Here is an 11156-nt window from a genome sequence, read left to right as displayed (position 1 = left end):
CTTCCTCTGGGGCAAAGTGAATGAGTACATTAAAGAAGGGATACCATCCATTCATGAAATTGTCCAGGCCTGGGAAATTTACATGAAATTGACCAGGCCTAGGAAACTTACATGAAATTGACTAGGCAAGGGAAAAAGAGGGTTCCTTGTTCAGTCTTAAGTGCAAAGGGAGGGAGACGGAGGCCAGGGTCAGAGACGACAGAGGCCGGGTCGGGGACACCACAGCACTCCCTGAGCTGGCAACCTGGAGGTGCATTCCCCCCTCGGCAGTTGTCCAGTCCTTCCAGCCACTGAAGCATCCTGTGCCTAACCCCACCCTCCAACCCAGCTGCTGCCTCACAAACACCACCAGAACCGAGATGGCAGGTCCTCCCCTCAGCTCCTGCTGAGCTTCCTGGGGCACCACCTGCCCTGTATATCAAAGTTACCAAGGTTAGTTGGACTGGGAGAGACGTCACCGCTGAAAAATTCAAGAGGAATGATAGAATGATAAAAATCTTCATTTTTAGTCAGTACCTAAAGGCATAATATATCTTGGCCACAATAATCAATTACCACTAAAAACATTAGGCAAAATGTTGATAAAAACTTAGATGATAAAAAGATCAGTGTGCCATCACCTGAACCCATGATAATAGTTTACATTACAGGGGTATTTGCAAAACTTGGTAAAGGTAGAATGTAAATGTTTTGGCACAGTAAGTGAGATAACGCGGGAAAGGCTATGTTAACCACTGTGATAAAAATGTGTCAAATGGTTTATGAAGCGAGTGTATGATACCCCATGATCATATCAATGTATACAGTTATGATTTAATAAAATAAATAAATAAATAAATAAATAAAAAATAATAGTTTACATTATTCAAAGTAGAACAATCTGATATTATGTGCTTCCAGATGTGATGTAATTGGAAGTACACACCATCATTCACTAAATATTCTTGCTTAAAATCGAATCAATAAGAAATTAAGTCTCTGAAGTTTTAGTCCATTAAAGTCACTGTTGCTCAAATTGTGCCATTTTCTGTTCTTTGGAAATACCAGGAAAAGAGAGACACATTAAATGATGTCATGAGGAAGTAATCTGTCAATCTGGAACGCTCCATGGTCTATTGTACAAATGACTTAGTTTCTCCCTCAATCAATTGCATGATCCAAGGGAAATCTGAGTATAGATGATATCAGTTGACAGTGAATTTTCTTTAATTTTCTTAATTAGTTAATGTTGTTAGTTGCGATAATTGCATGATGATGTCCAAAATCCATTTAAATATTCTTATCAGAAAGAAATGTGTATTTAAGTGTTTGTGGTAAAACAACATTACCGGGATTTGTTTTAAACTTCTCTCAAAAATAAAATTAAAAAGAGATAGAAGAGAGATAGAAGAATAAAGATTGCAAACAAGTGACAGTTGTTGAAGTATGTGATGGATACGTTGTAACTAATTAAACCATTATCTATACTTTTGTGGACATTTGAAATTTTTGTAATACATTTTCTTTAATTACTGAATGTGAGTACAGATGCAGACATAAACCTGACTGGGCCATAACAGATTAGCAAAAGTGTCTAAGTGATACTAAAGACCAATAAATGCAAGATGTCCTTTCTAAAAGTTTCCATACCGTACAGTCCTTCCTGGATCGTAACACTTATGACTCTATACAATATTCACCTACTTAAGTGTCAGTTTCCACATATTATATGCTACTTATCTTTCCTCTGTTTCGATAGATCAACTCTCTGTCCTTTTCCATCTTGTTTTGTTTTCCAGGAACCTGGCTTGCTTGTGTTTAGTTATTCCATGGCTTCCAAAATAAATCTGGCTAAAGAGTGATACTGGCAAAGTATCTGAGGGAGGAAGGAGAGGTTGAAGTATTAATTCATTTGTTTCTTTCCCTTATAGGCCATAGGTTGTCTGAGCTTCATTTGTCTGTTAATAGCTTCTATGGTCACGACTCTTCTAGAGATAGAGCATTCACTCTGTGTTCCAAAAAACTCCCCTTGTCCCTTTAGGTCTAGGGATAATAGTAACTTTTCTGATCTTGTCAACTCAGGTATGCTTTCACAGCATTACCAGTTTTCCTTTACCCTATGTTCATCTTTGTAAATAGGCTGTTCATCATGATTTCTTGAACTGTCACTTTTGAATAAGCCATCTGTTTTTTGCTAAGACCCTTACTAATAGTAACACTAATATAAGACTATAAGCTTCACTAAATCTTAGAAAGTGTCTCACTGTCTTTTGTTCATTGTGAAACTTGTAACACATGACTGGCACGTAGTAGACTTAAAATAAATATTAAAGGAAAAAAATAGACTCAAGTATATTCAATAAAATTCAACATTAATTCCTGATTTTAAAAAAATGGACTAAGAAGTAGAAAAATACATGCATAATATGTTCTTTCTTTCTTTTCTTTTTTTTTTTGTAGAGACAGAGTCTCACTGTACCGCCCTCGGGTAGAGTGCTGTGGCGTCACACAGCTCACAGCAACCTCTAACTCTTGGGCTTACGCGATTTTCTTGCCTCAGCCTCCCCAGCAACTGGGACTACAGGCGCCCGCCACAATGCCCAGCTACATAATATGTTCTTTCAAAAAGATTCCGTTCATTAGTCAGCTTCAAGCTGAAAATGAAAAACTTAACATATTTTACTTAAAATGTCATAAAGAAGATAAAAATAATTGATATGAAAATTGAAAATATGGGGCCAAAATTACCATTTTCAAATCATACCCCACTAAGACCCTAGTACAATTGCAACTTCCTAACATGATAAATATGTCATAAAAGTCTTAATATGATAAATCAATGATGCATTGCAATTCTATTTTATGAATAGACACAACATTCTAAAAGGCACATGGAAGAATAAATATAAGAAATGAGGGAAGAAAATTCAAAGTAATACACAGGAAGTGGTGTTTCAGAATTCACTTTACTGAGAAATAAAATGTAATTTAAACAGAATAGTTACTAATAGAATTGCCCTCCTGACAATAGTTTACCAAGTGATTTGGACCTAACTTCTTTCAAAGAACAAGCAGAAAAGCTGTACTATCTATCTATCCATCTGTCTATCTATCTATCTATCCATCTATCTGTCTATCTATCTATCTATCTATCCATCCATCCATCTACACATATATATGTGCTAAATACATGTTGATATATATGTATATATATATACACACATATATAATATGATATTTTCAATTTATGATGGGTTTATCAGGACATCACTCCATTATAAGCTAAATATGTACCATTTTTGCACCATGATAAGTCAAAAAATCTTAAGTTAGATCACTGTAAGTTGGAGACCATTAGTAGCTCAGACAAGTATAAAGCAAATGATGATTATTCCAAAATATACAAGTAATTACATTAAATGAAAATATAATAAATATTGTAACTCAAAAGCAAAAGTTTTCAGATAGGATATTAAGAACACGACTAATCATAACTAAATAGTACTCATAAGAGATACATTTTAAACATAAGTATAGAGAAAGTTTGAAAGTAAATCAATGTGAAAAGTAAATTATGTAAACATGAACCAAAAGCAAGGTGGTGTAGCTATAAAAAGAAAGCAGACTTTAGAAAAATTTATCACCATAAAATAATTCTAAATGTTTACATTTAACGACATACTTCAAAATATAAAGTGCAAACACTATCTAATTCAAAGACAAATATATAATCATAATTCTCAATAACTGATACAATTGTCAGGAAGAAAAGACCTTTTTGGCCTTAAATCACATATACAGAACATTTCTCACAACAATGTCAGGATAAATATTTTTTTTCAAGGAACAGGACCATTATGGAAAACTACACAAGTGTTGTTTCAATGTTGATCAAGTTTCAATAAATTTTAAAGAATTGAAAATTATATAAAAATATTCTCTGCCCACCATGATTGAAAGAAAATCTAGATAATATTTTTTTCAAGGAACAGGACCATTATGGAAAACTACACAAGTGTTGTTTCAATGTTGATCAAGTTTCAATAAATTTTAGAGAATTGAAAATTATATAAAAATATTCTCTGCCCACCATGATTGAAAGAAAATCTAGATAATAAAAACATATCGATAAATAACCAAATGTATAAAATTTAAGCAATGAACTTTTAAATTACCCATTGTTTAAAGAAGAAATTACAAGAGAATTTAGATAATATTTGGAACTGAATGATAATAAAGATATATATCAAAACATGACTTGATGTTCAAACTATGCTTAAAGGGATGTAAGCACTAAAAGCATACACAGTCTGACAATTAAGTTTATGAACTCATCCTAGAAAAGGTACTGCATACCTCATTGCTGAATATCACTACAGTCACCTTTGAAATACTCCCCTTGGGAAGCTATACACCTATGCCAGCACCTAGTCCACCCTTCCTTCAAAGTAATTTTGAAACTCTCTTACTGGAATGGCCATAAGAGCTGCATATGCATGTTTCCTAAAACTACTCTGTTATTTTGTGAATAACAAGCCAATAATTTCTTTCTTTTTTTTTTTTTTTTTTAAAGTGACAGAGTCTCACTATGTCACCCTCGGTAGAGTGCCGTGGTGTTACAGTTGACAGCAATCTCAAATTCCTGGGCTTAAGCGATTCTCTTCCCTCAGCCTCCCAAGTAGTTGGGACTGCAGGTGCCCACCACAACACCAGCTATTTTTTGTTGTAGTTGTCATTTTTGTTTAGCAGTTCCAGGCTGGGTTCAAATGCGCCAGCCTCAGTGTAAGGGCCCAGCGCCATAACTACTGAGCTACGGGCACTGAGCGAAGGCAAATAATTTCTTAACAGGTTTCTTTACCATTAAATATTTTCTATTTTGCATATATGTGTATACATCTGTATTATTATGTAAATAAAGATAAATAATACATAAGTAGAAAGGTCATTGTATTTGTATTGGAGGGCTTTCTTTTTATCACATATTTTTAGAAATATGTATAAGAGACATGTCTCATGAGTGACTAAGTCTATAAATGATATGTCTTATGGAAATCAATATATGGCTAAGTTACCAAATTCTTTCATACATGTTATTCTAGATGAACAAAGAATGAGCAAGTGAATAACTGAATATTATATGTCTGTTATAAATCTGATTTTTAGTAAATCTCTAATCAATACTCCTTCAGTGTGTTTAGCAAACAGATTAATGAAGATATTGTAACTGTGTGGTTCCTTTACAGAGCATTGGGATCACTGTATGAAGCAAGTCTGATATTTACTTTTATATCTAGAATATTCTCTTCTGAATCTCTCCACACAAAGGGAAAATCCTTGGCTAGAAATAATTGCACATGATAGAATGGTGGATGGTGGCTTAATGAAAGAGTGTTATTCACCTGAAGAAAATACTATCAAAATGTTATTGAAAACACTGGATTCAGCTATCTATAAAAAGGTAATCCAAATAACATGGTTAATTCATACTTTTTTTTATCAATGCACCCTTTAAAAGTGTTTTTTTAAATTTCTGAAAGCAACTTAATGTGAATCAAAGCAGTTCCTGAGTAACTGCAGTAAACAGTCTTTTTAAATATGCGTATCTATATATGTATATATATACACACATACATATATATATATATATATTTGCAACTTAGCTCATTTTGGTTCTGCCTTAATTTACCTCCCTAGTATTTAGTTGAATCACAGTCCCTTCCTTCCTTTCGATTCCCAATGTGCAAGTACAATAGCATCAGCTCTGGGAGCTGGCATGGTGCAGATGTTTCTTTTCACTCCTGTGTGGTCATCTGCCTGTCTGTCAGGCCAGGTTTCCAGAGTTGCTGCAGGTCACAGTTCTTTCAATCTTACAAAACTTGTGAGTGCCATGACTACTTCACGTTTTCTTCATCAGGCGCTGTGACTGCCGGGTGTGGAGCTTGTTGTAGGCTGCCTGGAGCATCTCTTCTATATGACTTACCAAATTTGTGCTTAAATACTGTCTCCGAATTTTTTCTTGGAATGGGCAGAGCTTTGTAACTTGGAATCGTTCCAAATTAATTTTCATTTTCACTACCTTTTCTTCTAGGAACAGGACCAGAAATGCCGTAGTAGTTCTCCAACAGCTACATACAAGTGTTTCAATTCAGACTGAATTCGTTTGGCACCATCTGATTTATGGCTTGCTGTGCTCCTCCCTGCATAAGTGCTCCTCCAGGTGACAGTGCTGCAATGGTACTGCTGGTGGCACTACATGAGAGAACCTGGGTTAACCTGGGTGTATAAGCTTCCATTTCTTGTCTAATACTTTGAAAAGAATTAATAATATCCTGACTTGTTGCATACTGTAGTGATTGGATTGGAGTTGGACCATGGTAATACCTATCTGACTTCTTGAGGTTTAGGGCAATCGTTTTTACAGAATTATTTTCTGCCAGGTCTTCATATTCAATGGATTCTTGTAACTTCACCCTTTTTACTGCTGGCTGAAAGCAGTCTGCATCTCCAGAATTTCCATCCATGCTGCTGGGCTCACCATTTTGTGCTTCTTGTTTCCTGAGTCCTGCTGCCAGGACCATGGCACTGTGATGGTTAAACCTCTTGATGATGGCAGCATTACTATTTTCCTTTATGGACTTAGAATTGGAAATAGTTGGCACAGAGGAAATGCCATCACCCTCATCTAATGGTTTATCTTCCAAAGCTGTCAAATCTAGTAGTGGATTTTTCACTCCTAATGAAACCATTGTTTTTAACCCTTTTTCATCTATTTTGGCACATTCTGCAAAGAGATCTTTTGACCCTGTATTCAGCCGGTCCCTGTGAAAATAATGGGACTGGAAAAAACGCGTCCAAAATTCCTTCTCTGTCATGTTGTGGGGAACATTTTCTGTGTATTTCATTTTCACTGCTGGATAGGTCCTAAATATAGACTCAATAATATCAGAGGTTAAATTATATCTCAGACCATTGCAGCCATCCGTTTGGGGCCGGAGATCAGCCAGAAAAGCCACAGAAATACCAAAATCCTGCTTATGATTAAATGTGGAAGAACTCTCTGCTGCATTCACGTTTAAACGATTGGCCCAGAATTCCTCAGCGCTGATCACTTGGCTCACAACAAGGTCTTTATAAAGCGGAAACAAAACAGGGTCTTCTTGCAGCATTCTGTTTTTTTCTTCTAGTTCTTTATTTTCTTTCCTCTTGAATTTAGGCAGCAACTGCTGAAGGAGGTCTTTAACTGCATCTCACTCTTTCACTGCTGTGCTTTCATTGGAAAAATGGAAGGTAGTTCTGTCCCCTGCATGCAGGACCAGCTGAAGCTGAATTTTAGCTTTTCCTTCTGGACTGATTTTCTGGCATTTAATATCTGCATACATATGGCTGATTGTAAATCTATCTTTGCCTTGGGGTGCCCAAGCGATTCTTTCTGCCATTAGGTATAAAGCTCCATCCTGCTTCCTTTGGTGAACCTTCTTCACAATCAGTAAAACTTCTTCAGATGAAGTAGCCATGTTAGCAAAAAGGTGCAGATGAAAACTACAGCTCTGGGCTTGGGTCGGGTCGAATTCTGCTGTGCTTCTTAGAGTCACTGCTGGGAAGAGGCTGAAACCCAGCGGCAGCACCAGTCGCTACTGCCTCTGTTACGGGTGGGGTGTGGGGGGTAGGGGCTTGCCTCCATCGCTGGCTGCGAGGAGTCTGAGGGCACGTGACCAGAAGTATCAAGGACGCCCAGGGGTACACGTGACCCCAAATCGTGGCCTCCATGACACCTTCTGCTGGTTTCCTCCCTCCCTCCCCCACCGGTTCTCGCCTATTTATTTTCCTTTCTCCAGCTGCGATAGGTGAAGGGTCCCGGTATCCTGGCTGGCCCATCCATCTGGCCTAGAGCTCTTCCGGTCCTGGTCGATGCTGTGTCTCCAGCCTGCAGCAGCTCTCGAACTCCAGGCCATAGAGAGGTAATCACCACGCGGCCTGAGGGGGAGGGACCACGCGCAAGGACGGTTAACTCATACTTTGTGAAGACCGATTCAAGTGTAGTCTGAGTATGGTAAGTATATTAAGATTGGTTCAAGAAAGTCTTGCTTAACTTAAAACGTTTGATTATCAGCTTGGAACATGTAGCACAGTGGTTATGGGGCGGACCACATACACTAAAGCTGACGGGTTTGAGCCCGCCCGGGCCAGCTAAACAACAATGACAACTGCAGTAAAAAATAGCTGGGCATTGTGGTGGACACCTGTACTCTGAGCTACTTGGGAGGCTGAGGCAGGAGAATCACTTAAGCCCAGGAGTTTGAGGTTGCTGTGACCTGTGATGGTACTGCACTCTACAGAGGGTGACATAGTGACACTCTGTCTCAAAAACAAACAACAACAAAAAAATAGTTTGGTTACCTATTGACCTCAGGCCAAGGGAATTCCATAAGAACCTCCACAATTCTTAACACAAATTCCTTTAGGTAAAGGAGTTTGAAAAAGTTGACTTTCCTGAATCACAGTCTTTGCCCAACACTGGGTCCACCTGACACCCATACCCAGCTATGGCCCACTTGGATTCTATGTCAAGCCTATGGCTAGATTTTCACTTGATTTGGAAGAAAATAAGTGAAATGAATGACAAGGAGGATGGAAATATACTATAAATGGGTGGGGAAAATGTGTCAAGCAGTATTACTCAGATCTAGGAGTAGATATAGGAATCTATATGTTATGGTTAGGCCATGGGGCTAGCTCACAAGCATTCATGAATCTCATATTCAGGCAATGTGTAGTCTTTTTTTATTTCAAAATATTAAGTGACTACAAATATTTTTGGTTACACGGATAGCTTTTGTAATGCTATAGATGTGCCCATCACCTATTCGCTGTACCTGTTAGGTAGGTTTTTGTCCCTCCCCTCCTCTCCCTTCCCTCCTGGTTGCTTTCTACCAAGTTTTACTTCCCTCTGTGCACATGTGTGCTCATCAGTTAGTGTAAATGTAATGATGAGTATGTGTGGTAGTTTTTTTTTCCATTTTTGAGATATTTTGATTAGGAGAATGGTCTCTTCACAATCTTTTGGGAGAATAACTGACTTACTCTGGCATATGAAAGAAAGGACAGTGCACTGTAGTTCAGGAGACTTGGTTTCTACCCCCAGCTCTGCAATTCATAAGCTGTATGTGGAGTAGAAAACATGGTCTTAATGACCTCTTCTTTTCAAGTTCTAAGTGGGGGTGATTCTGAGGTTTTCTTATGAGAGCAGTTTCTGAGATGATAAGGTGATGGTTTATAACATATAAACAATAATAATATAACAATATAGTAATCAGAACGAAATATGTGCTAAGTATAAGTACAAAGAAAATTCCAAGAAAATACATAAAAGGACACAGTGTGGAGCGGTGATAATAGGAGTTTTCAGCATTTAAAAGAATCTGATGAATAATCTCATAAGTAGATAAGAGTACTAATGTTGATCAAAAGACAAGAAAACATATAGATATTTGAGGTAAAGATACAGATATTTATGTCATGGCATGTAGGCTATTGTAGCCTGGATATCATAAATATGGGGGCTAAGGCACAGTCTCTGGAATCAGACAGAGAGTAGCTATTATACACATTAGCTATTTGACCTTGGACAAGTTATCTATCCTTTTTGTGTTTCAAGTTCCTCATCTCAAAAATAGGAGCTTCTATGAAGTTTCTTATAAGGATTAAATTAGATAAAGCATGCATTGAGATTAAAAGTATTAATAGCACATGATAAGTAAGCATTGGCAAAAATGCACTATTGGTATTATTATGAATTCTATTATTATTTAGAGGGATAATATTGATAAAAATGCTTGGGAAACATACAGTAACTAACTCTGAAATCAATGATAATTTGGCTTCTATCCTATACAAGAAGCCATTGACCATTTTGAGTAGTGAAGCAAGAGAAATATACAATGACAAATGAAAGAGAAAGAAAATTATATACTCTCACTGCAGAAATTCTCAGCAATAAGCTAAAAAAGTTTATTCTTTGAGTCAACTAATCTGGACATGTCTCTGATGAGAAACTAAATTTATATATTAATAGAACATATCTCAGCTGTGTCTCAATTCTCATTTCTTTATTTCATTACAATCTGTGTTAATACCAGCTTTTGCAACATGCCAGTGAAATTTCATTCTTCGTACATCCATGGTGGTTTCTTTGAGGTATGCAAATAGAATATGATAAGTGAAAAAAATCTGACAATTGGCAGTCACATTCAAAATCAAGAATCCATAGCAACTTGAAGAGATCACAAGAAATGTCTTCTAGTTTCACTGTGAACATCTTAAATGCCATATTTAATCCCAACTTCACTTGCATAAAGAGGATTATTTGCTTTAACAAGGTTTTCAGTCTAGCAAAAAAAAAAAAAAGTTAAATGTAAGTGCTCAAAGCTTGGGTATGTTATGAAGATTTCTTTGCTTCCTGAATTGTCCCAAACATATTGAGATCATTTCATATTCTTTTCAAAGTGTGTTTTTTAAATAAAGAATCAGGAGCACATTTTGCCTCATGCCATAGCCCTGATATGAACAAATAGACCAGCGGTTCTCAACCTGTAGGTCACAACCCACAGGAACTGTATTAAAGGGTTAGGGCATTAGGAAGGTTGAGAACCACTGAAATAGACAGTGATGAGTATAATGATGATCTGGCAAAGCTCTTTCTGCCTTGGGCTATGGCATTAGATGAAGGGAAGGTAGAGGAAAAAAGAGAGCATGTGTCATGGATATTAGAAGACAGAGATGTTATCGCTTGTTCTATATTGAAGTTATTCAATGGTTAAAATTAGGGCCCTTTGACACTCTAAATTACTTTGCTGCATCACTTAGCTTCTAGGTGGAAGTCAAAACTATTCCACTGATATTGATTGATTATTGAATGAACAAATGAATCTAGCGATCAATCGCTTAAACATTAACTGAGTGCTGACAATGTATAAAAAATGATACCACGCTGCAGAGATACTTCTACTAGATGAGGAATAGTTACCTGTTGCTCTACGCTGATGTAAGAAAAAAATGACTTTTATAGAAAGGTCCCCAAAGAAACACAGATATTTTAAGAGATTGATCCATTAAGTAATTATGTGTGAAGCATAGTGCTACTTGAGGGAGCTTAGTCTATTACAGAGAAGTAATTTTTG

At 36.8% G+C, this 11156-nt stretch overlaps 1 pseudogene across 1 annotated transcript; it reads right to left on the bottom strand.

Annotated features, from left to right (window-relative positions):
- Positions 1-5657: 5657 nt before the first annotated feature.
- Positions 5658-7494, bottom strand: LOC128577581 (general transcription factor IIH subunit 1-like; annotated as a pseudogene). Its single transcript, XR_008377592.1, has one exon. The product of XR_008377592.1 is annotated as a general transcription factor IIH subunit 1-like (transcript).
- Positions 7495-11156: the final 3662 nt, after the last annotated feature.

Source organism: Nycticebus coucang, chromosome X (genome assembly GCF_027406575.1).
Source record: "Nycticebus coucang isolate mNycCou1 chromosome X, mNycCou1.pri, whole genome shotgun sequence".
NCBI lineage: Eukaryota > Metazoa > Chordata > Mammalia > Primates > Lorisidae > Nycticebus > Nycticebus coucang.
Note: the sequence above shows the minus strand (reverse complement) of the source record. Positions and strands in the feature narration are given on the sequence as shown.